Source organism: Dermacentor variabilis, chromosome 3, assembly GCF_050947875.1.
Source record: "Dermacentor variabilis isolate Ectoservices chromosome 3, ASM5094787v1, whole genome shotgun sequence".
Taxonomy (NCBI): Eukaryota; Metazoa; Arthropoda; class Arachnida; order Ixodida; family Ixodidae; genus Dermacentor; species Dermacentor variabilis.
Window position 1 is genome coordinate 167235361 of NC_134570.1, and position 26520 is coordinate 167261880.

A 26520-nucleotide genomic window follows, 5' to 3' on the forward strand; every position below is an offset into this window, starting at 1 on the left:
ATAAACGATAAATAAATGGAAATGAAAGTGGATGAAAAAACAACTTGCCGCAGGTGGGGAACGATAGAACCCTGGGAGTGTTAGCCACTCCGCAGTAGAACACTGGGAGTGGCTAACACTCCCAGGCTTCTACTAGGAAACATGAATACCCAATAAAGTGGACGGGGAAACGACGCCGCGGTAGCTCAATTGGTAGAGCATCACACGCGAAATGCGAAGGTTGTGGGATAGTTCCCCACATGCGGCAAATTGTTTCTTCATCCACTTTCATTTCCATTAATTTATCGTTTCTTTATTTCGTTCATTAAGCACAAGTAATTTCCCCTATGTTGCCCTTGGTGACAGTGTTTGTTCGCTTCTAGCAGCAAGCTCACTTCCGTTTTCCTTTCCTTCATTAAGTTCTACATTGCACTTTCAATCAAAGCTAATCACCTCTATGATTTCCGTGGCTTCACTGACTCTTGGCTTTATATGGTCATGATTAACCAATATCGAACGCCTTTGGTTTTATTCTCTTTCTGATAAAAAGCTAGTGTAAGTCGATAGTTAGAACCGCACATTCCGTCCCTCTATTTAAGTTTTTTAGGATTACCTTTGCCTTTTATAGCTGTTGTGGGAAGGTTCCTGTCGAATATGAAATATTGATGTGCGAAATATAAACAAATATCAGGGGCCCTATAACCTCAAGTTATTCTGATCACCTGACGTCAAACTTACCTAACCGCCGACGCAAGTATCGCGCGGTGACCCGGATTGTTGTCTGGACAATCTCATCAAATGCTCTCCTCGTTTATAGGAGGTCCTTTTTGTTCGCTTTAATAGCAAATAGCTTTGCCTACCTTGACTGGTTTTAAGCATGAAATGCTTCACGTTCCTGTTGTCGGCGACCTTCAAGTGACCTTGAGTCAAAAGCCAGAACCGTTACTCGAGCACTCAAATGAGGACATCACGGCAAGTTGCGAGAACTAAACCGGATCATCGGGGCAACCAGTCAAGACCGCATTACATACGCTAATTACTTTCCAAACAAGGTACAACAATATGACACGCGTTTTCAAAATGTATGTTCACGATATCACTCAAGCTGTAACTTCTATTAGGCTGAAGTTCTATTTGTCATTTCCAATAACGACGTTCAACAGGCAAATACATGGCACTATATACTTGACTGTCATCTTTTGACGTTGAGACAGAGTTGTCTTTGCTCTTTTCAACGCCAGCTGCCCGTGAGGTGCGTGGCGCTCACCGGCAGCGTCTTAGTCGGTAGCGTCCGGCGTGCCACGAATGGCCGTTTCACCCAGATGATACTTGCAATGAGGTTTCGTCTGGGACAGAGAACTATTTCGTGCATATAGACCAGTGCAGAGTACACGTGGTACGTTGTGATGTGGTGACTAGTACCGAGATTGTGGCTGGTATCATCCCCAACCGATCTGCTTTGCTAGTAGCCATTTCATGCTTACATGTACTCTCAATTACGATAGAGCGATCAATTTTTTTCTTACGTAACTGGTGGACAAAATGCGAGAAGGACACAGAAGTTGAGAGGGCTTTGATGGGGCCGAGTTAACGCAGTGAAAGTAGATAACTGTATGAGGAGCTTGGTGTCAGCGTCTGCTATTGGTCTCCTTTCCCTCGCTTTGTTTGCGGTACCTGGTCAAAAATTATGGCGGCGTGCAACTCAAATTAAATATGCTGCTAAAACGAATACTCAGCAAAGATGACGGCAGGGCGATATCGTGCACGTAGCAGAAACAGCCCGACAGCGTTGTGCTGGCCCACAAATATTTATATTATACATAAATAAAACTGTTCTCCCCGGCAGCTTAGAGTATACCCACTGCCAGATCAATCGGCGCAAAGCAATCTTCTATTACTTTCGAAACAGGATGGTTACTCTCCGGCTATTCTGAAAAAAAAGTCAGTTCCATTCCGCATACTAATGCATGCTTAAAGCGTGCACGTCACTTTGACTTGGTGAGTTCCCGCTCTTGTGACGCCATGTAACAGACAGGTGAAGTGGGTGCAGCCTGAAAAAAGGTTAAAGAATAGCGGTGGGCTACCGGCGAAGAAACTGTAGCATTGGAAATAATGTTTTCTTTCTTTCTTTTGTTCCGCCTTATCATACATAATCAGTTTGTACACATAATATGAGAAGGGGGTTTTTCGCCGTTTACATGCTGTCGCGCGACAGATAGGCGAAGTGGGAAAGGCCCGAAAAACGTTGTGCCAGTCGTGGTCGGCTGATTTCGGAAATATAATAGAAAAGCTTGGAATAGCTTTACATTATAGCAGCCCCGTTTAGATGAATGCCCCAGTGGTGCATCGTTATCTTTAGCGCATTGCATTCATGTTAACAGCGGTAACGCGCTTGGAAAGCGCATCGCATTAACGCGCCACACAAGTGTAGATTTACGGACGCGAGTGGACTCACGCAAGTGGCACCACATTCTCGCGAGAGTTAATGCGCTACACGTAAATGGCGCCGCGTCGCTTTTCCCAAATGCGCTTGGAAACGAGATGCGCTACTGTCTCATTCATCTAAACACGACTCTCGGAGTGTTATTAGCTTGATGCTAGTGGGTTTTATTTCATCAGCGCCTACACTGGCTAACTCAAGAGATAGATAATGTAAGAAACTTTCTTTGGCCCTGTAGGAAAAAAGTAAAACGGCTGTGAGCAACGCTGCAAAGTTCTTTCAAGTGTGGCTTAATGACAACCGTATTATTACAGAATAACTTATTGAATTCATTTGCGATATCTCATGGTTTAGTGAGTAGAGCGCCGCAATAGCCTAGTCCACTAATCAACGTCTTATTATTGATTCTGTTTAGAAGTCAAATGAATATTTTCCATTGCTGTTTAAATATCATACCCGTATGACGTATTTCGAACTCGTAATACTTAATTTCACCTTGTTTTGCTAATTTATGAAGTGTGTTATAGCCTATGTTGTAAAGTGTCAAATGCGCCGTTATCATCTGTTTTATTTGTTATGGAGGAGCACTCCAAGTGAGCGAGTCAGCGAACTCCTCTTTAATAAGTGCCATTTTTTTAAAAGAGCGAACCTCATTTGCCACACCATAATGGAAACAGCAGATAATTGGATACTGATCGGTAATATTCATTTAAAGAAGACCGCTGTCGTCACGTGATACGAAATGGGAGAAAAGTTCGCCAGAATGATACGCTCCTATAACACGCGAAGGCAAAAGCCGTCTGCACACTTGGTAATGCATGAAATTATATGAGCGGAGGGGGTCAGACTTCTTGCTCTACATAACGAGCCTCCGTGTGAAGTACATGTGGGGCAAGCCGTTGTTCTGCGAGCTCCTGCCTCCTCTCTAAGCTGCCGTCTCGCATTGTCGCGTTGCTGCTTTGGTACTTCGGCTTCTTCTGCTCGTTTTCGGCGCTTAGCTGAGTGTTCGCGCGCTCGTATAAAAGTGTAAGAATCGCACCAACGACGCTTCTCTTTGTCTTCATGCTGCACACTCTCAACAAGCGAAAGCAGCACTCGCGCTCGAACGCCTTGCTCCCGCCGCTTACCACGTAGTACATCGCTTCTCACTTGGCGAGCATCCTCGGCCGGTAGCGTACTTCCCAGGTGGGTAATAATAATATTTGGGGTTTTACGTGCCGAAACCACTTTCTGATTATGAGGCACGCCGCAGTGGAGGACTCCGGAAATTTTGACCACCTGGGGTTCCTTAACGTGCACCTAAATCTAAGCACACGGGTGTTTTCGCATTTCGCCCCCATCGAAATGCGGCCGCCGTGGCCAGGATTCGATCCCGCGACCTCGTGCTCAGCAGCCCAACACCATAGCCACTGAGCAACCACGGCGGGTCCCCAGGTGGGTATGCAATATTGATGGTTCGGATGCTTATTTTGAGCCTGTTCATTATCGAAACATATGCTGTTAGATAGGCTGTACTTGTCATTTGTACTGGTGATCTTGATCACTGGAAGCCACGGTGTGCTATGTTACGTTATCCAAGCTAGGATGCCCACGCTCTCAACCACAGCATTGTTACAAACTTCGCCTTGTGCGCGCGGGATAGCCCTCAGTTCAACATTGCCCATACGCGAGTACTGCCATCCGTTCTGTACGTGCTCTGTTAGAACATCGTTTGGCTTTGTGAGCACCTTCTTCGCATTGATCAGAGTGACTTTTTACCCCTGACCTCTTCTACAAAAGTGTTAAGCCCGTTCAGGCCTGAAACGAAGCTATCGACCTCAGTGTTCATTCAGCTCCGATCGGCACCTTTCGAAAAGCTGGTTTGCAATTTCAGCAATCGTGTTCTCCGACCAGGCTTCCAGCTCCGCAAGTTGTTTAGAAATCTCCGCCACCGTAGACATCCTTAAGGAAAGACACAAACAATGAACAGTGCGTCATTAACAACAGATGTAAAGACAAAGCCAACTACAGCGAAGGTAATGAGTCACCGACCTGGGCAGGTATTCTATGAGTCCACCTAGTAGAGATGTTAATTCCGTCTGGAGCAGAAGTGCTGATTGGCTGTCGCTGGGCGTACGCTGAGTTCAGCCTAGCCCATCAGAACTTCAACAGCAGAGGAAATGGGTATGTCCACTAGGTGGACTCTTACAGAATACGTCCCCTGTAAAGCCAAGGACGATGATTAGGCTCCCGCCCATACTGGCGTGATCACTGCTGCTAAATGAAGCTGAACCGCAGCCACTGTCGCCTTAAACGTCTCCACGACAAACTGGTCAGAGAACCACGCAGGTGATCGGTGCAGATAACCAGGTGATTGTGTAAGCCCGTGACGTTGGGTGTGGTGGTGGTGAGATGATCCGAACTGAATATCATGCAGCCCGCACATCAGGCGAAGCATTTCCTGAATTGATTAGCCCATCACTCCGATTTGTAAAGCCATGGACGAAGCTTTGGAACCTGCACTTATTGCCATACGCGCTGGCGTTCAGTCCAACCACTGACGTGTTTACTCTGTTGTTCGTATTTTATAAACTGGGAAAACATTGATTACTTAACAATTAGCATGCGAACTTTTTGCATTTCAGGAATCGGTCATGGGCTGCTGAAAGGGAGTGCTTCAAGTCTTGCATTGAAATTGTCCGCATAACTATCTTTTTATTTTAATGTTACTTATCCTAATTTCCTAATCCTAATTCCTAGTCCTAATTTCCTTAACCTAACTTTTACGCCGAGTATCTTTAAATATATGACTATGCGGTAACCCAATCAAGATCAAATAAATTGATTATCCAGAGTTCCATATTTCAAGGAAATTTTGTACGCATTTCGTTAAAACCTGGCAGGTCCTGCTTCCCTTGTGGCTGTCTGTTCGTTCCTATCACAATAACTTCCGAGTATAAGTATCGTGTGCATGATCTTGTTAGACAATCCCAGGACCTGATATCCTGGACTTGGCGCTGCGCTCTGAGAGCGAGGATATCGCTTTCTGGTTCTTTGAATTCGGTCAGACTCGTATATTAGTGGCATATTTTTTGCAGACAGTTGTCCTAACATTGAAACCCATAAGAAAGGAGCCCGTGAGCAAAAAGAAAAGCTTGCTTGCAATTAACGCCCGCCCGTACCATTCCACAGTATATGTAAATGTTTAACGTGTGAAATGATACGAGAAGGACGCACCCACATACATATAAGATACACGAATCACATCACAACACACAACATACATAACTAAACTACTACCTAGCTGATCATCAGTCCCTCGTAGAAAGGTTAAGGGCACGTGCGTATCCGAGTCGCATAGACGGCACTAGTCAATGGTCCACGTACCTTGCATGCCCACCCGTATACGTAATGTAACGTTGCGGGTTACCTATGTTATGTCCTTTGAGGCTGACGTCTTTGCTCCTCTCATTGTATGTTCTTGAAATCTACGTTAGACGTTCGACTTGACCTTCGTATCAAGAAATGAGGTCCTTGGCCAGTGCCAAAATTCCGTTCATGTGCTGGGTCAAGCTTAAACAGGTTATTTTTCTCCGATGAAATTGGTTCGTAGTGATCCGCTGCAATATATGTACGAGAGTGTATTTTCTAAGTTTGGCTGCACGCGTGTGCTCTTTTTCTGTCGGTAGCTGTATGTTTGTACCCATATTTTCCCTCAACTTGTACGAGAGCTCTTATGGTGCTGAGGCGGTGACCGCTGTGTCGCACCTGCAAAGGAACATGTATTTATTTGCGCATAATAAACTTTTTACGAGGCAGTATAACGTTACCGAGCCCTTTCGTCAGGTATACGATATTGCTCTGCGAAATGTTCGTTGCTGAGGATCCGTTTTAGCGCATCCTTAACGTCCCGTTCCACGCCGGCGCAATTTCCTACCTTCACGGCAAGCTAAGTAAGCAGGAGCGGAACAATCGGAAGCGCCGGCACCACCCTCCTCATCCGGTTATCTGTTTTCATTCAGCTGGCTCGGCCCCATCGAACCCCTCTCCACTTGAGCGTGCTGTTCGCCTGTTCTCTGCCACACAGATAAGAAACACTGCCAAAGGTAGTCAATTTAATTCGTTTATAAACGACGAGAGCGTTTGATTGGGCTGTTCAGACAGCGCTGCGGGTCACTGCCCGATGCCTGCATCGGCGATTACGCAAATTTGAATTGAGAAGATTGGAATAAAAATGTATTGCAATATTTTTACGTGATAGGCGCCCAATTTCATTCAAGTATTTTTTTTTCAAAACCTCTTGACTGCGTTATATACGTTTTGCGATAATGTGTTGATACCGCCGTGAGAAGATAACGGAAAGTACCTGAAGGAAGAGTGGTCCGTGCTCTTCAGAGAACAATGCTGGCTCGGGTAGACAATGGTGAAATGCAGATAACAGCTCATTCTGCCGAGCTGTCGCCATGCGCTCTTTGCCAGAGATCTCAATGTATAATTATTGATGACACGTTGAAGAGGACGCAGTAACACGGCCGCAGCAGAACGGAAATTGGCCGTGGTCTGCGGAAGGCACATAATTCTGGTTGACTGGAGGACGCAGGCAAGTTAGCTGCCCACTTCGTGGAAGCGCCGAGACGACAGCGTTTCCCGCCGACATGAGAGGTCAACTGGTGCTCCTTTTCACTTTGTGCTGCGTGGCTATCGTGCAAGTCAATGGTGAGCTTTTAGCTTTGGCCAGTTTTCGCTTCTTCTCCTGTGATCTAAGCCACGCGCAACTCTGACAAGTTCTGGTTATTACAGAGGCAAGTGTGCACTTATGTGAAGCTCTCTGGCTGTCATAGTCACTGCACTACGTTCGTCATTCCTTGAATAGGCACAAACATTTATCCCTCAGAAAAGCACACATCTCTATGAAAGAACTCGCCCGTCAAGAACTCAGGTTAGCTTGCCGAGGTTGCAAAGCGAATGAGACGACGCAGCAATGAATGCGAGAACATTGCAGCAGCGCGAATCTTAAAAACCTTCCTGGCATGAACCGCTAAGCAATGTGGCGCTTCACGCAACTGCACATATCTGATAATTATGCCTGGTTGAAAAAGAAGTACAGAGCACGATCTTGTTAAACTGAATTGGGAGGCTAATGTGTGATGTCTTAAGATGGATGGATGAAGCGTATTGTCTATGAAAATAAGCCTTCAGCGACCATTAGTAGTTTGACTAAATAAAGCAATTGGTTTGCATGTACGGCGCTGAAGAGGCGAACGCCACCCCATTTATTCATGATCATCAACGTGATGATCAGTGAGAGAGAGAATTACAACGGCAAGGTAACGTCCACTGATTTACCAGTTCACAGTGGATTGCTACACAGATCAGTGAGTGAATCAGTGAACCAAGTTAATTTAAAACGTTTGCCGGCCACTCTATTTTTGGACGGCACCTAAGCTCATATCGCTGAAAGAGCGACAATGTCAAGAAAGTAGATGTAGTGGATCTATAGGGAGAGTGCGATAGGACTCAGCGGGCGTTCAGGTGAACGCCCTTAGGAAAGTTCGACTGGGGAAAGCATATGTCCAATGGCGCGGTTCACAAACGGTAGCTCGGCTGTCTTATGAAGCAGACATTGTATTTCTGAAATTGTTTACGAATTCTTTCCTAACAGTACCCAGAAAGTTTTTTTTTGTTCGTGGTGAGCAGCAAAATGTTCAGTGTGCGCCAAAGTTAGGAGAAGAAATTGCGAGGTCTGTCGTAGCCCCGAAAGTCTCAAGAGTGTCTTCAGTAGGAGCAGATTCCACAAGGACGCTATAAATAATTTCGTCGCTTTCATTTTACGAGCCCCATCTCCGCATCTTAGTGTGCATGCGTAGAGACGCCGATCAAAGCTGGAGGGTGTATGAGTGCCCTTTAGTTGAATGTTATTGACATTTTCTGGTACGTATTTTAAGTATAAAAGGTAGAATTTTCATTCGTTTTAAGTATTCGCGCTTGACTAGTGCCATTTCTTAACCGCTCGTAATTTTGTAACCTATACCATGAAATACATGGCTTCATGTGTGGGATACTCGTAATATCACCGCCCGGGGCATCGGTATGTTTTTGATGAAGGCGAATTATGCTATCTGCCACATGTTATATTTAAAGATTCGGTACAATATTAACAAAATACATCTGGTACATGTACGTTTATACAGCTGATATGAAGGCGGTAAAATATAGTTGGACACGCTATGTAAAGTAGATAACCGCAACGACCAATAATAGTGTAACGTGATGGTTGCCGAGGAAATGAAGCGCAGTCAACTGAAGTGGCGTAACAGGCGTAACAGCCGCAACATGAACACACACATGTCACTCTATGACCGCGGACACTCGCTGTCAAAACGCTAGCGTGAGGAAGCTCGGTAATGCAGCAGCAATGACTGAATTGACCTTCGTGCTAGCTCTTGCTTCAACGCGAAGTAAGCGGCGACAGCACCACGCACACGAATCTTTCAGCAGCCTTCTGCGCCAATAGATTCTGCCCCCATCGCACATCGCTTTCAAGATAGGGCGCGCGCGGCCGCGCTCATCCCCGCCATACACAGCCGCTGCCAGGGTAGGACTCCCTCCTCCTCCCTCCCCGTTGCCTTGCGCGCGGTGAAATACGGCGCACTTCCTCGCCGTTTTCCTCCCTTGCACGCGCGAGATCGAGCCACCGCCCTGGGCTAACCCTCGCATGCGTTCAATCGCAGGCAGAGCATACAGCGCACAGCCGCGATATTATAGTCCTTGGCTTTTATACGAAACTTATCGGCGACGTCGATATCGGAAATGCGTCTGGAGTCTCCGTAGAGTTGCTATCGCAATAAACAAAATAACCCGGACCATGTCCTCTAAGCAGAAAGAACAACTAATAGTGGCACCTATTAGTGGTCTCCGGGTGAGCTTCTTGTGATTAACCCGCAGGAAGTAGTAACTTGCGCAAAGGTACGTGTGGAGTAATTGAGAGAGCGTATAGAAGAGGGGCTGGAAAGACGCAAGTAGATCTTTCTCTTGTCTTATTTATTGATTTGTTTCCGAAAAACACAAGGCGGCATTATGAGGCTTCTAGTTATATGATTATATATTTTAGTGTTTTTTGGCGGATCCCTAAATGACCATTGCTAGTCCTACCCCGGGCGGCCTAGTACGTCGAGCGCCGTTTGAAGGCTACACTGTTAGGTGTCACACAAAGTCCGGGGACGGCGTTCGGCGTCCCTGTGATTGGGAATTCACATATATATATATTGAAATACCACGGTTGAGACGACGCTTTATTCCAAGAAGGAAAAATGGCGCCGACGCAAAAACGAACACGAGCCGATGATTGATGATGACTTTGTACAGATGAAGATGAAGTCCGCATAAATGCTTACACTAATTTCCCCCGTGGACGGAAGCGGCCAGCCTGGCCGCACATTAGACAGTGGAACGGAGATGAAAGGGTTTCAGGCGAGAAACGTGCACGATCTCTGTTCCGCGGCAGCGTCGGTCGGTTGGGGTCTCAACAGGTGTAACTCGATAGTTCACCGGCGAGGTCTGCTCGATGACTTTGTAGGGGCCAAGATATCGAGACTCAAGCTTCTCACATAAACCGGGTGTTCGCGCAGGGGTCCATAGGAGCACATCGTCACCAGGGCGGTAGGAAACGACGCGATGAGAGGCATCGTACCGATGTTTGCGATCGTCTTGGCTGGCTTCAGTGTTCATACGGGCGCGACGACGACATTGGGCAAGACGAGACACAAACTGGTCGCAAATGAATGGTGAAGCGTTCACGGGGCCAGAGAAGAAAGAAACGTCGAGTGATGAGGTTGGGTGGCGGCCGTATACTAAGAAAAACGGAGAGTATCCGGTGGTCCGTTGAACAGACGTGTTATATGCAAATGTTACAAATGGGAGAATCGCATCCCAGTTACGATGATCAGGTTGAATATACATGGATAGCATGTCACACAACGTGCGATGAAATCGCTCTGTTAGGCCGTTGGTTTGAGGGTGGTAGCTAGACGTTGTCTTGTGCACGGTGTTGGACGCTTGCAGAACTTGATTAAGAGTGCTTGAAAGAAATGTCTTGCCTCGGTCGCTCAAAAGAACGTGAGGCGCCCCATGACGTAAGTAGACAGCCTGCAAGAAGAAGGCCGCTACTTCTGCGGCAGCTCCTGAGCGTATTGAGGCTGTTTCAGCGTACCGGGTCAAATGGTCAACAGCAGTGACGATCCATCGGTTGCCGTCTGGAGTAGGTGGGAGTGGCCCGAAAAGGTCAATGCCGACGACAGAGAAGGGTTGTGCTGGACAGGGAAGTGGTTGTAGGGTCCCGACCGGAGCAGTAGTAGGTCGCTTACGGTGTTGGCAAAGCGTGCACGAGGCAACATATCTAGCTATGCTCGTGGAAAGGCCTGGCCAATAGAATCGGCTGCGTATGCGCTCGTGTGTTTTGTTGTAACCCAAGTGGCCTGACGTAGGGTCATCGTGTGAGGCCTGCAGAACTGCAGTTCGAAGACAGCGCGGTAGAACGGGAACCCATCGATGACCTTCCGGGTGAAAAATGTACCGGTAGAGCAGGTCGTCTTCAAACTTGAACAGTTTGAGTTGCTTCCGTAGCCTGGCATTGGGTGGAGATGAAACACCGCTAAGGCGATTGATGATACTATGGCAATAGGCATCGGCGCGCTGGTGAGTGGAAAGCACTGAAAGGCGGTTTGATGAAGTCAAGGAAGAAATCGGTGTAATAGACGAAGCGTCCTCCGTGCGGCCAATTTGACAAGGTGATGTGATGTGCTCCGATGATGGTGGTAATGGGCATCGTGAAAGAGCATCGGCATCTTGGTGCTTCCGTCCGGACTAATATATGACATTGAAATCATATGCTTGTAATCGGAGTATCCAGCGGCCAAGGCGCCCGGACAAGTTTTTGATCGTCGACAACCAACATAGGGCATGGTGGTCGGTCACAACCGTGAAATGTCGACCGTGGAGGTATGGACGAAATTTCTGAATGGACCAGACAACAGCCAAACACTCTTGTTCGGTTATCGAGTACTTCTTTTCCGCGGAAGTGAGAGTGCGGCTTGCATATGCAACAACCTTTTCGCAAAATTCGTGGTCGCGCTGCAGCAGTACGGCACCAATTCCGTGACCGCTGGCATCAGTATGCACTAATGTGGGCGCCTTGTCATCAAAATGACAAAGAACAGGTGGGGATGTTAGTGCGCGCTTGAGTTCTTGGAACGCGGCTTCACACTGATTGTTCCAATCGAAGGAACTGGAACTAACAAGGAGCTTGTGGAGGGGCGAGGCAATGCTGGCAAAGTTCCGGATAAAACGTCGAAAGTATGAGGCGAGCCCAATGAAGCTGCGCAGTTCTTTTGCACGAAGTGGACGTGGAAAGTTGAGCACCGCGGAAATTTTATCCGGATCGGGCTGGATGCCGTCTTTGCTAACGAGATGACCCAGGACTTTAATCGTTGTGCTAGCGAAACGGCACTTCCTCGTGTTTAGTTGAAGTCCGGCATTAGAAAGGCATGTGAGCACTTCATCTAAGCGTTGGAGATGGTCAGTGAAAGTCGAGGAAAACACGACGATGTCGTCGAGGTAACATAGACAAGTTTTCCACTTGAGGCCGCGAAGAACCGTGTCGATCATTCTTTCAAATGTGGCGGGAGCATTGCATAGACCGAAAGGCATTACATTAAACTCATAAAGACCATCCGGAGTAGAAAAGGCGGTCTTTTCTTTGTCCGCTTCGTGCATTGGGATTTGCCAATATCCGGAGCGAAGATCAAGGCTGGAGAAATATTGCGCGCCTTGCAACGAATCAAGGGCGTCATCGATACGGGGCATCGGATATACATCCTTACGGGTGATCTTGTTTAGCGCACGGTAGTCAACACAAAATCGTACCGATCCATCCTTCTTCTGCACCAAAACGACGGGTGATGACCAAGCACTGGCGGAGGGACGTATGACGTTTCTTTTCAGCATATCGGCGACGTTCTCCTCGATGATTTTGCGTTCGGCCAAAGAGACTCGGTAGGGACGACGGCGTACAATAGTCTGGCCATCGGTGTCGATACGATGGAAGGCAACGGAAGTCTGTCCGAGTGACGAAGTATCCATATCGAAGGAGGCCTGGTGCTTCGTGAGCAATTTTAGCAACGCTTCATGTTGAGCAGCAGTAAGGTCAGGGCTTATCACTGAAGTAAGGGCAGATGAAGCAGATTTGTCCTGTTGAGGAAGAGCTTGCGAGGCGGCAAGAGGAAGCAGGGAGACTGGTTGGGTATCCACATAACAGGTCACTGCGGAGCCTTGAGGTAGGAGGATTGTCTCAGTGGTCGCATTTAAAGCGATGATTAACGCAGAGCTTTCTTTGAACCGCACCAGGCAGGAAGCGAAGACAATCCCACGGGCAAGACAGCGACCGTAAGGAGTGATGAACACGTCGCCATTGGTGATGTCCGTAGAAGAGAGACTTATGACTTGCTCGTGGCCGGGAGGCAGTACAGAATCGGCAGCAGTGAGAAAACGCAGTCGTGGCTCATCGGTACTCCCGCTGCAATGAACTGTCTCGCTCATATGAACTACACGTTGACGGCAAGAGATTAAAGCGGACGCTGACGAGAGAAAGTCCCAACCTAAAATTAGTTCATGAGCGCACGGGAATAAAATCGCGAACTTAATGTGATGACAGATACCATCAATGAAGACGCGTGCTGTACATTGGGCTGATGGTCGAATGATTGCTCCATTAGCCCCAATCAAGGATGATCCAATATAAGGAGTCTTCACTTTCCGCAGACGAGAGCACAGGTCCGCGCGCATAACAGATATAGTAGCTCCCGTGTCAATCAGAGCTAACAAAGGCACACCCTCCACAGACACCAATAACATGTTCGAAGGACGTTCAGGAGGACTTGGAGCACTTCGCGGCGATGCAGTTTTCCCTCCAAAAACTGCACTGGTTAGTTTTCCGGTCGCTGGACATGGAGTTGGGAGACAGGTCGAAGTGGCGAAACAGAACGTCGGAGCGGCGATGGGGAGCGGCGTCTCGAGGCACGTGTGTTGAGTGCGGTGTTGGAGAAGTCGGCCGGAGATGGAGATCGGCGAACGGGAGGATTATCGTCATAAGTGCGGTAAACGCGAGGAGGTGGCTCATCGCGTTCAAAGGCCGCGTAACCCCGACGTTCGTCTTGCTGGCGGCGTCGGCAAAACCGGGAGATATGTCCTCGAAAGCCGCAGTAGTAGCAGATAGGTCTCGACGAACGCCAGGCAGAGTAGTAAGGTGGGTTCGGAGCTCGGGTGACTAAAGGTGCCAGGTGATCGTGAACAGGCGCAGGTGGTGTTATTGGAGACGGCGCGGCTGGCATTGCAGCAATCTGGGCGTAAGAAGCCGGTTGTGGGCAAGGAGAAGCGTTGGTATGCTGGGCGTTCTGCAGGGAGGCCAATTCTTCCTTAATAATACCGCGCAGGTCGGTAGAAGCAGGTTGGACGTGAGCGCTGCTGCAAGGGGGTGAGCCATGCGCTTGCAATTCCTCACGAATTATGGCTCGAATGATAGAGCGGAGCTCAATACTGTTTGCCAGGGGGTTGTCGGAAAAGTCCGGTTGCAAGCGGATTGACTGCAGGGCGTCGAGGCGCTGACAGACGGAGACGACGTCCGACACCGTCGAAGGGTTTTGAGCGGCGAGTGCGTTGAAGGCAGTAGATCCGATACCCTTAAGAAGGTGTCGCACGCGATCAGGTTCTGGCATGGCACTGTCGACACGGCGGCAAAGCGCGAGGATGTCCTCAATGTACGAGGTATACGATTCGCCATAATGCTGGACGCGCTCAGACAGCCTCTTTTTCGCAACTTCCGAACGAACCGTGGGTGTGCCGAAAATACGCCGTAGCTGCTCCCTGAAAGATGACCAATCACGGAAGTCTCTCTCATGATTCAGGAACCATGTCTTGGCTACTTGAGAGACGTAAAATGGCACGTTGTTTAACCTCGACGTCTCGTTCCAGTTGTTGTATTCACTGACACGATCGTAGTTGTCGAGCCAGTCTTCAACGTCCTCACCAGGCAAGCCAGAGAAGATTTCAGGGTCGCGATACCGGTTGTTGGCAGGGCTGGGATTGGGGGTGGCTGGCACTTGAACCGAGATGGTGGATGCTGCGGTCTGGTCTTGCGACATGGCGGCCTCTTGGCGTAAGCGGCGTCCCGAACGTAGCTCCAGGAGAGATCTTGAAGTGGATTGAGGTCGAAGGGATCTTAAAGCGCCTCCACCACTTGAAATACCACGGTTGAGACGACGCTTTATTCCAAGAAGGAAAAATGGCGCCGACGCAAAAACGAACACGAGCCGATGATTGATGATGACTTTGTACAGATGAAGATGAAGTCCGCATAAATGCTTACAATATATATATATATATATATATATATATATATATATATACATATGCAAACTGAAGGTTCTACAGGGCCCTTACATCCAGTCATGATGGCCACCAAGTCGAAAGCTGCTATGATGACGTGGAATCGGCGATGTGTAAAGTCAAAACAAAATCCACTATACCGATGGGTGACTTCAATGCCAGGGTAGGAAAGAAGCAGGCTGCATACAAGTCAGTAGGGGAATATGGCATATGTTCTAGGAATAGCAGGGAAGAGTTATTAGTACAGTTAGCAGAACGGAATGATTTGCGGGTAATGAATACCTTCTTCCGCAAAAGGGATAAACGAAAGTGGACATGGAGGAGCCCGAATGGCGAGACTAGAAGTGAAATAGACTTCATACTCTGCACTAACTCTGGCATCACACAAAAATTTCACGTGCTCGGCATGGTGCGCTACAGTATCCATACGAAGGCAAGCAAGACCTCGAATTAGTCTACACTTGACGAGGGAACGAAAGAAACTGGTACATAAGAAGCTGATCAATGAGTTAGCGGTACGAGGGAAAATAGAGGAATTCTGGATTAAGCTACATAACAGGTATTCGGCTTAGTGTATGAAGCAATGAAGGACTATCTTATGGGCATCATTAAGGAGTGTACAATACAAGTCCGAGGTAACTTCCTTAGACAGGATACCGGTAAGCTATCGCAGGCAACAAAAGATCTGATTAAGAAACGCCAATGTATGAAAGTCTCTAACCCTAGAGTTAGGACAGAACTGGCAGAACTTTCGAAGTTAATCAACAAGCGTAAGACAGCTGACATAAGGAAGTATAACATGGCTAGCATTGAACATGATCTCACGAACGGAGGAAGCCTAAAACTGTGATGAAGAAGTTAGGAATAGGCAAGAATCAGATGTATGCGTTAAGAGACAAAGCCGCCAATATTGTTACTAATATTGATCAGCTAGTTCAAGTGGCTCAAGAGTTCTATAGAGACATATACAGTACCAGTGACACCCACGACTATAATGGAAGAGGGTATAGTCTAGAGGACTTTGACATCCCACAAGTGACGCCGCAAGGAGTAAAGAAAGCCTTGGGAGCTATGTAAAGGGGAAAGGCAGTTGAGGAGGATCAGGTAACAGAAGATTTGTTGAAGGATGGTGGGCACATTGTTCTAGAAAAACTGGCCACCCTGTATACGCAATGCCTCATGACCTCAAGCGTACAGGAATCTTGGAACAACGCAAACAATCTTAATCCATCAGAAAGGGGACGCCAAAAACTTCAAAAACTATAGACCGATCAGCTTACTGTCAGTTGCCTACAAACTATTTACTAAGGTAATCGCAAATAGAATCAGGAACATCTTACACTTCTGTCAAGCAAAGGACCAGGCATGATTCTGCAAAGGCTACTCAACAATAGAAAATATTCACACTATCAATCAGGTGATGGACAAATGTGCATAATATAACGAACCCTTATATATAGCTTTCATTGATTACGAGACAGCGTTTGATTTAGTCGAAACCTGAGCAATCATGCAGGCATTACGGAATAACGGTGTAGACGACCCGTATGTAAACATACTGGAAGATATCTATAGCGACTCCACACCCTCCATAGTCCTCCACAAGAAAGCAACAAAATCCCAATTAAGAAGGGCGTCAGGTAGGGAGATACGATCTCTCCAATGCTGTTCACAGCGTGTTTATAGGAGGTATTCAGAAACCTGGATTGGGAAAACTTGGATTTAAGATTTAATGGAGAATATCTTAGTAACTTGCGATTCGTTGATGATATTCCCTTGCTTAGTAACTCAGAGGCGCAATTGCAATGCGTGCTCGCGGACCTGGAAAATTAAAGCAGAAGGGTTGGTCTAAAAATTAATCGGCAGAAATCTAAAGTAATGTTTAACAGTCTCGGAAGACAACAGCAGTTTACGATAGCTAGCGAGGCATTGGAAGTGGTAAGGGAATGCATCTTACTTAGGGCAGATAGTGACCGCGAATCCAGATCATGAGATTGAAATAATCGGAAAAATAAGAATGGGATGACGCGCGTTTGGCAGGCATTCTCAGATCATGAACAGCAGCTTGGCATTATCGCTGAAGAGAAAAGTGTATAACAGCTGTGTCTTACCAGTACACACTTACGGGGCAGATGCATGGAGGCTTACGAAAAGGGTTCTACTTAAATTGAGCACGACACAACGAGCAATGGAAAGAAGAATGATGGGTATAACGTTAACGGGGGATAAGAAGAGAGCAGATTGGGTGAAGGACTAACGCGAGTCGATGACGTCTTAGCTGAACTAAAACAAAGATGGCCACGGGCAGGGCATGTAATGAAGAGGGAAGGTAACTGATGGTTGTGAAGGGAAGGAAGTTAGGTGGGCGGATGAGATTAAGAAGATTGCAGGGACAATCTGGCCACAATTAGAACATGACCGGGGTAGTTGGAGAAGTATAGGAGAGGCGTCTGCCCTGCAGTGGGCGTATCTAGGATGATGTATATATATATATATATATATATATATATATATATTCGCGATGTAGTCATTGCTCAGAATTTTGAGAATGACAGCCGACAAACAAGCTTCATGAATGGACGGAAATACTAAATGTGCGAAACAATAAGAGAAACCAGCACATAATCTAATTTTCAAGGCGCGGCTGTGTACTCCCTCCAGGATCGGCCTACGCAAGACACCGCCTTTCCAACAGAAAGCTCAGCTTCGAGCAATAGCGTTCGCAGGCAGCGTTTCCCGGTAAGCAATAATGTTAAGTAGGCTGCAGTTGCCGGGAAGCGCGAGAAGCAGTCAAGGATCTTTGAATGCTATCGCGTTCCACTCTTGAAAGGAGAAACTTAACCGTCCTCCCAATTTTTGTCGCAGTTCTGATGCAGCGTTACAACTCAAGTAACACGATACCATCATCTTTGTTTCTCAGCTCAATGTGGAGTACCTTCGATACCACCGCAGCTTGACCCCGATGATCGCATTTATGGTGGCACCGTAGCGATGCCCGGCAGCTGGCCATGGCAGGCGGGCATTTACACCCACCGATACCAGCACTTCTGCGGTGGCGCCCTTATCAACAACAGATACATCCTCACTGCGGCGCATTGCGTCTGGTAAGTTCGCTGCCCTCTTTGGTGCATATCCTTCGCTTTCTACTTTCGAGTAAAAGACAAAGAGTTTGATTTAATGTACATATATCGTAAAAGCTTATCGTAAAAGCCAGATACCCTCAATCACTGCGGCATTATAGATGATGATAGGAAAACAGATCAGTGTAGGTACGAAAACAAATGACAAAACGCGGCAAACTACAATAGTGGTAAAGCTTAACATGGCATAAACACTCACTTGGTCAAAGAATAAAGCGCAAAATAGAGCGAATTACTCTCCACAGCGTCCGCACGCAAGCACACACGCACGCACACACGCACGCACGCACGCACGCACGCACGCACGCACGCAGAAGCTCCGCGCACAAAAGTTGTAAGGAGGAAGCTTTAGCTCGCGTGCTCCTATCTAAATACATGAAAAAAGAGAATGCGTTTTTCTCGGCACCCAGTGCACCAAATTTGACGAGCTTTGTTGCAGTTGAAAGAAAAACTTTATATCTAGTGACTTTTAGTTCCGAATTTTTTATTTAGGGCGTCAGTTTTTATGAAAAACTGGCAAAAATCGCAATTTCTCAGAAAATGAAACTATCGTGTTTACAACCCTGTAACTCAGCAATGAGAAATTATATCATAATTCTGTGAATTGCATCTAATAGTAAATCTTAAGCGGGCAAAAGTGATATGTTACGTGAGAATCTCAAACATGTTAGTAATATGACCATACAGCTTTTCGAGTATCCTTGTACACAACGTAACACATTCACGTAAGATGTAGATTCACACATTGTATTTGTCCGCGCTGATTCATCTAATGGAGACCGCTTACAAAACTAGATATCTGTGCTTGATTCAGAGCACATAATTTTTTTAACTTAGGGCTTCTATCTTCCTCACAAATTCAAATTTTTGTAAATTACTTTCACAAACTTAAGGCCCAAAATCGAAATTCCGTTCCAACAATCACTAGAACTTGATTTTCTCTCTTAAACGTAAAAATTTCATTGCAATCGGTCCAAGGGTTATCTCAGGAAAGCGTTTCTGCGTTTTGCATGTATTTCAATAGACCGACTCGGAGTTGGGCCCGAGCTAAAGCTCCCTCGTAAGGGCGCTGTAGTTGTGCAACCGGTTGCACCTAAGAAATGGTCGGTGATCGATCCAAGTATCGTGAGTGTTCCGGTTCCTCTTCAGTCGCGATCTGGTCTTATGGCCAAACGACATTACAGTCACAGATAATATACGGAATTAGTCGTATTCGTATACCGATATGGCAGCCTACCAGAGATAGTTTGCGTCCGTTTATTCGCATAGTCCTCAGCGCCGTTTTCGCCAGTGCCCTGCCTGCGAAAACATATTATGGATATTTGCGCAAGAACTCAAATAGTTGCACACAGTATTATAGCAAAGCAAATTTACAACGTGTCGGTATAGGGAGCTGATAGAGCTGCAATGTGCACGAAGGTACATTTATGTAATATCATCGTAAAAAGCGGGTGGACCGCATTATTTACACAGCAGTCCCAATTGCACTGAAGGAAGAGAAATAATCAATAATTTTCGTAACTTCTTTTAACGGGATCCATGAAATGGGGAGTTTATCCATTTGAGTCAAGCTAGACGCTGTTTTCCTCGTGATCCCGCTGCACAATAGCATCCTTTGCTACTTTTGTGAAATTTTAGCAGAGCATGCGCCCCAGATAACCCAGCTGACAGCATGCTTCAGGAAACCGCATTGCTGGCTACCCTCTTGCGAGTATTTCTGAAACGAGACCGCGTGACAGCGATAATTTTTTGCGCCATATCAGAGGTTTTAATTTTCCGTGTTATCATCGTTTCCGTGTAATGCGACTGATGTTATTGAAGGTGACTGGTACAAGTCCATTATGAAGCCTCAAACACGGGGCTTGCGATATCGCTGTTAAACGCTGATGGCAATATAGGTAGGCGCTGATAAGGCTGTCATGACGCCAAAGGACTTTCCGTCGGTATTTCCCGCTATCTTGCCTTTGAGAAGTGGCAGCTGGTGCAAATAGTCGAGCTCACGGAGGGTGTCTTTTCTTTATTACACTTTTGCTTAAGGAACAATGGAGCAATTTTTTTGCACGTAGGCACGTAAAAGAAAACTAAATTTCCTTGTTTTCTTTTTCCGTCGGTGATTGTTCAGGAGGCAGCTGAAACGCTCTTATAATAAACACAAAGTAAAAAGCAGCTTGTCAAAGCAGCCACTCGGTATTAATGCGATAGCATTAAGGGCCCGGTGTCGCACAATGTCTGGCGTCTGCGTCTGGCGCCGACCGTTTTGAGAGCAAAATAATCATTCCGAACCACGAATACCCAACCGCGCAGGCCGTGCGTGTAGCGCACAAGCATTACTGAACTAGTTGAATTTCTCAAAGTAAAATGCCTCAGAAAAATTGTAAAGCACGACTTACACACACCCTACGCTCTCTGTCAATACCGGCTTAAAACGACGCATGTAACGCGGAAAGTAGATCAAAATTTCGACGCTTATAAATGGCGCGTCCCAAGTGGCCTATATTACGCGGCTCTTGCGTATGCGGCCTATTTTATGCGGCTCTTGCATGTGCGACCTGCATTTAAAGGGCCCCATTCATCGCAGAGAGGGGGGCCGCTTGAAAAAATGTCACGCATAGCGCCAAATATTTATGCGGTATTTCAGATCAAATCTGTCCGGCTTACTAGGCGGCTGGAATATTATCCGGCTGAAGATTATGCTGGCCAACGGGTATTTCTCATGAAAAAATTATTTGCTGTGGACAGGCGCCGAGCAGACGCGTTGTGCACAAGGTTTAATACACACAGCTTAGAACCACATTGTAGGATATCGGTAACGCTCATCACACAAACATCGAAAGACACATTGCCCAAATATGGATACAGTTGGAATAGAACTCGGGTACACCGCGTGACAAGCGAACACTGTAACCACGTCACTATGCTGACACACAGGATTCGAACAGCTATTTGTACATATATTTGTGCTTCTGATGCTCCCATTTCATGTCGATTGGTGACCGTCAGCGATCGTGTGTGGTATCCATATTTCGTGTAACAGCTACCGATGCATCTGTGGCTGGTGATAGTAAAGATATAATAAGTAGCACTATACGCTATCAACAGCTGTAATGCGCCGCGGAAAGGCTAAAAGTGGTAAGATAGCCGAGCATGGAAGCCGCGCGAAAACAAACTGCTTCGTCAAGCGAATGTTGTCCGTAATTGTTTTGTGATTATTCGCTATGCTGCGGATTGTTCGCCGTAGTCGCCGTTTAACCGGTAACTTGGCTTTGCGTGAGAAACTTTGAATCTCGTTCAGAAGGTTCACTCAAGTATGACCCGCTCCCAGCATGCACACCGGCAAGTATAGGTAACTCAATCATGATTCAAAGTTGGGCTGCCTCGACGTCATACCGGCAATGCGGCTACACTATTCCGAGACATCGAATAAGCGGGCGGGATTGTGCCGGCACGTCTGCAAGTTTGCTGAACTGATGAATATTTCTGTTCACTTCCGCCGGCCCCAACAAGGATTCCCCGTCCGTAAGTCTGACAGATGTAGCTTTTGCGAGTGCGATAAAAATGCTCCCGTACCGTGCCTTTTATGCCGCTCCGTTGTAGTTATCGATCGAGTGTTTGTTTCGTAGCAGCAAGACGCGTCACCATCTCCGTTCGTGACGCTACCGTAAGTTTATTGCAAATATCGGAAGCTTCACCGCTTTGCACATGCTAGCTTGTGTTTACCTATTTACCTGCCAGGTGCATGTTAAAAGAAGGAAAGGAGGAAATCAAGATATGGTTAAATAATTCATATTGTGGGCCTTAGAATCCCGAGACTGCTACGGATTACGAGGGACACAGTAATGGGAAACTCCGGATTAATTGTGACCACGTGGGGTTAATTAACGCGCATCCAAAGGTTGACACAAGCGTTTTTGCATTTCCATCGGAATGCGATAGGCGCAGCCGAAGCGCTGGAGCCACCAGGTTACCGCGGCAACCATCGTCAAAATAACGATTCAGCTGTTTCAAAATGTATAACGAGGCGCGATTTTTGCCTGCGAATCGAAGGTGATAAGGGCTTCATTCCTAGCCTTTCAAGTCAATGGCTCCGACGCAGAATGAACCTGGAATAATTGCGATTTGCCCATTGTCTTGTGCCACATTTGTGTGATCAGCACCACCGCAATGAGTGCTTTGTGCTATTTGGAATGCAAGCAATCAATTGTCCGTGCGCAAGACGAGGCATATTCATGTAAAAAACTACTTTTGGTTCAGACGATATATATATCTTCAAGGCGTTGCGCCACTTCATGTCCCGGAGCATTGCAAGTCGTGCGGTTGTCACCCCGATTTGAAAATAAAAAAAGACACTAGTATCATTTTTAAACACGCACGCCAATTGACAAGCGAAATCGCCGAGGCTCACAATATAAAGATTAGGGTCAAAGCGTGTATCAGCGAACCGTCTATCACTCTTCATGACAAGCAATTGCGTTACCTATGTAAATTTTGATTATGCGTCAGATTGTCACAGTTGCCTTCATGCATCTCTGCGCCTCGGGCATGTCATGGTTCTAAACTGGCACCTATATATATGTTAAACATATCTTCAATAAAATATCAATTGAGAGTCAGCGCTGTGTCGTCGTTTTTATACCTTTTTGTGTCCTTGTCTTGTATTGCGCTGTAACGAACCGCTACGAATAAGCAACTCAAGCAAGCAACATACGCTCCGTTGCATTCTCCACGTTCTGCACGAACCCATTTCACATATACTTGTCCTCTTCAATATCAACTCAATGTGCTTCGGCTTATGGCTTACTTCACACCAATATTTCTATACACTTGCAGGTAATTAATAATTAGCCCACATTCTCATCTGGCACTCAGCGGTAATCAATCATGTCCCTTACACTTACTCGCCTTCAGCTGCGCTTGCGTTCATTTACACTCGCCTAAACTGACTCAGTGACTTCCGATTCTTGTGAAATGAGCAGAAATGAGTCATAGTGCTTGCGAATGTGTGTAGTGATGGTACAGCGCATGCAAGTGCTTCAATGTCATCCGCATGTGTGCAATATTGCAAGCACTTGTCTCTTTCTGCGACTCACCACACTTTTCTGCTGGCAAAATATCAGGTTTTTCATCATGGGCTTCATCAAAAGGATATGATCTTTTTGCAGTGCAATGAACAGCCATTCTGGGCCGGTTTCTCGCTTACCGGTGCTGTGGTCCACTGTGTAGTGGCACTGGAGAGCTGGGGGTTCTGCTTTCTCTGGCGGCATTTTTATTAGTGTCGACCTCTCCCGCTTCAATCCTGTATAGAAATAGTCAGTTAGCTGAGAATAAAAAGAAACTGGAGAAATTTGATCATTTGAGAAACAAAAGCTCAAAGTCCTATTAAGGCCTATGTTGGGGCTAGTGAGTACATCATAGCCGAAAATCAACACTACATACGAATCACTAGACATAAGCAAAATGCACATCTTGTTGATATGTCTTTTTTTCTGTTTTTTCATAGCTTTTAGCAATGCGGCGTTGCTTTCTGACATTATTTAATTACGAAAGTGCAGAAATTCACAGATTTCTCAATCTGCAATAAAACTTGAAACTGCTAGTCCGACATGACATATTGCACCGGTGTGCAATATTGCAAGCACTTGTCTCTTTCTGCGACTCACCACACTTTTCTGCTGGCAAAATATCAGGTTTTTCATCATGGGCTTCATCAAAAGGATATGATCTTTTTGCAGTGCAATGAACAGCCATTCTGGGCCGGTTTCTCGCTTACCGGTGCTGTGGTCCACTGTGTAGTGGCACTGGAGAGCTGGGGGTTCTGCTTTCTCTGGCGGCATTTTTATTAGTGTCGACCTCTCCCGCTTCAATCCTGTATAGAAATAGTCAGTTAGCTGAGAATAAAAAGAAACTGGAGAAATTTGATCATTTGAGAAACAAAAGCTCAAAGTCCTATTAAGGCCTATGTTGGGGCTAGTGAGTACATCATAGCCGAAAATCAACACTACATACGAATCACTAGACATAAGCAAAATGCACATCTTGTTGATATGTCTTTTTTTCTGTTTTTTCATAGCTTTTAGCAATGCGGCGTTGCTTTCTGACATTATTTAATTACGAAAGTGCAGAAATTCACAGATTTCTCAATCTGCAATAAAACTTGAAACTGCTAGTCCGACATGACATATTGCACCGCTGAAATTTTGCCAGTGGCATAGAACTTCGCCCCTTCTACAAATAACGAGTGCACTGCTCCTGTCCAAGAGATATTTAAGCAAATTGTGCTTCTAGCGCGAAGCGAATTTCTTTCTCTGCTGCTGCGTCATCTAGTTAAATGATTATTTTCGCGTCAAACAAGCTTCGAGCTAAGTTGTGCTTTTAATTCCACTGAATTCACCGCATTCAACAGCAAAGCCAGTAACCCACGCAAAGATTACACCGAGGAAACTGCGTACCACGCTAGAAAACTGTTCCAAATAAAGATAAAGCCGTCGTTCCGCAGACTTAACCTACGAAATGCAATGAATTGATGTCGTAAAGTTCACGAAGGGGGCAAAAAAAGAAAAACGGGAGATTTCACAGTTAGAAGGCTACACGCGACTACTATTGCGGCTCGATAACACGCAAGCCCTAGTGAAAATCCTCTCATGAAATTTCAAGAAAAGGACCCCTAGCTACGCACGCAAAAAATATCGCCAGTAATATTGTAATTTGAGGAAACCGATACGGAACTAGTTCACACGCCAAAACTTCAATGCGCATATGCGCATTAGTACTACACGCTCAGACTTTTAATCACCCAGATTCGTTATGTCCTGGCTCATAATAATGCAATGACAGAAATTAGGCATTTTAGTATGGTAAGCAAAAATCAACCTACCGTTATCAACACTGGTTCGCAGCTGTACAGCACACACTCCTGGGCTCGACGATCCAGCGCACGTGGAGGCTGACCGCTGCTGGATGTCGCCCTGCGGTCGCACTCGCATGAGTTCTCGAAGATGTACTGGCTTCTTACAATTTCCAGTAACATCGGCGGAATTGAACGTCACTGAGATCGCCCAGAGCGTTCGTCGACGCGGCGTTATATCTTCACAACGCGAACACCGTCGCACAACGTCGCTGGTTCAGATACATGACGATAATTGCCACTGAAAAGATCGACTCGATCGCCGGCTCACGCCATGTTCTTGCTCGGGCGCAGTCTTTCCTCCTCCTCCGTCATCAAAGCTACGCACAGAGGCGTCCACTTCTTTCTTAGTCTATTCGTTCTCTCCTTTTGCCTTTCGCTTTTCTTTCTCCCTCACAGCTTCTCCATTATCAAGGGACTTCGCCCTCGTCACTCCTGAAACCGTTCGCTTCGTAACGCTTTCTCGACGCTTCCTCGAACTTTTTGGGCGCCAAATTTGCGGGGCTGCATATAAACGTTGCGTTTGCTCATTGGCCGCATGCATCCGTGAGTAGCAGGTCGGCCGCGTTTTGTCACGCATGATCTCGCTTGAAAGGACGCTTATGTGCGGTGGTCTGGGATGAACCGAGAACCACCGCTTATGCAGAGGACGCTATAGAGGACTTTACTAACAGTGTACCCACATGATAGCGTCGGATAGTAATTTGAATATACGAGAAAACATAATTCTCTTGCACGGGAACTCAAACACAAACCCGCTTCTCCAGCGTTTCTGCTATTCATAGAGCGGCGTTCCGCACTCGGTTGCTTGCAACAACACCATCCAGATGGCGCTCGCGTCTGCGCATCCGCGGCCTACGCAAGAGGCCGCCATTTTTAACGTAAAACTCGCATTCGTGCATAGCGTTCGTCGCCAGCGTTTCCCCGTAAACGTTACGGTTACATAAACTGCTGTTGCCGGGAAGCATGAGAAGCAGTCGAGGATTTTTGAATGCTATCGTGTTCCACTCTAAAAGGCGAAGCTTAAGCGACCTCCAAATTTTCTTTCTTGCTGGCTTCATTAAATTCGTTAGCATGAAGTAAAATACAGCGCAAGGTTAGGTAAAAGTAAAAAAAATAATGTCACTTTAATTCATTTCAGTCAATCAGTCAAAGACTCAATCATTCAATCAATCAATGGAAACTTTAGTTCAATTTTCTTCTGGAAAAAAATTCAAGGCTTCAAAGGAAAAGGCCCTCTAAACGCCCGCTTGATAAATCTCTCGAACTTACAAAACCGCGTAGGCGTTGTTTATACCGACCATCATGGGGTCGATGTCGCTATCTAAAGACAGAGAGATAAATGAGATGCGAAAGTCAGGGAGGTTAACCGGAAGATAGATATCGAGTTTGCTACCCTACACGGGGGGAGGGGGAGGTGAGGGGGAGGTTGAAATATAGAGAAAAAATGGACACACATAGAAAGCGAGGGAGATATGAACACACAAAAACATAAGGGAACGTAGCAGTGCGACAGTCGTTCAAAGAGGTAGCTTCGCCGGAGGAACTTCAGTAGCGCCTTTCTTGCCTTCTGGTGTGAAAACAGTATCACCCATCGCTCTAAGATCGTCTGCACAGAAAGCGGCCGGTGTAGCTATATAACT

General features: G+C 46.4%; 1 pseudogene; it reads left to right on the plus strand.

The window, feature by feature from the left end:
* The first annotated feature begins 6874 nt into the window (after positions 1-6874).
* Positions 6875-26520, plus strand: part of LOC142576503 (chymotrypsinogen A-like) — a 46795-nt pseudogene continuing 27149 nt past the window's right edge.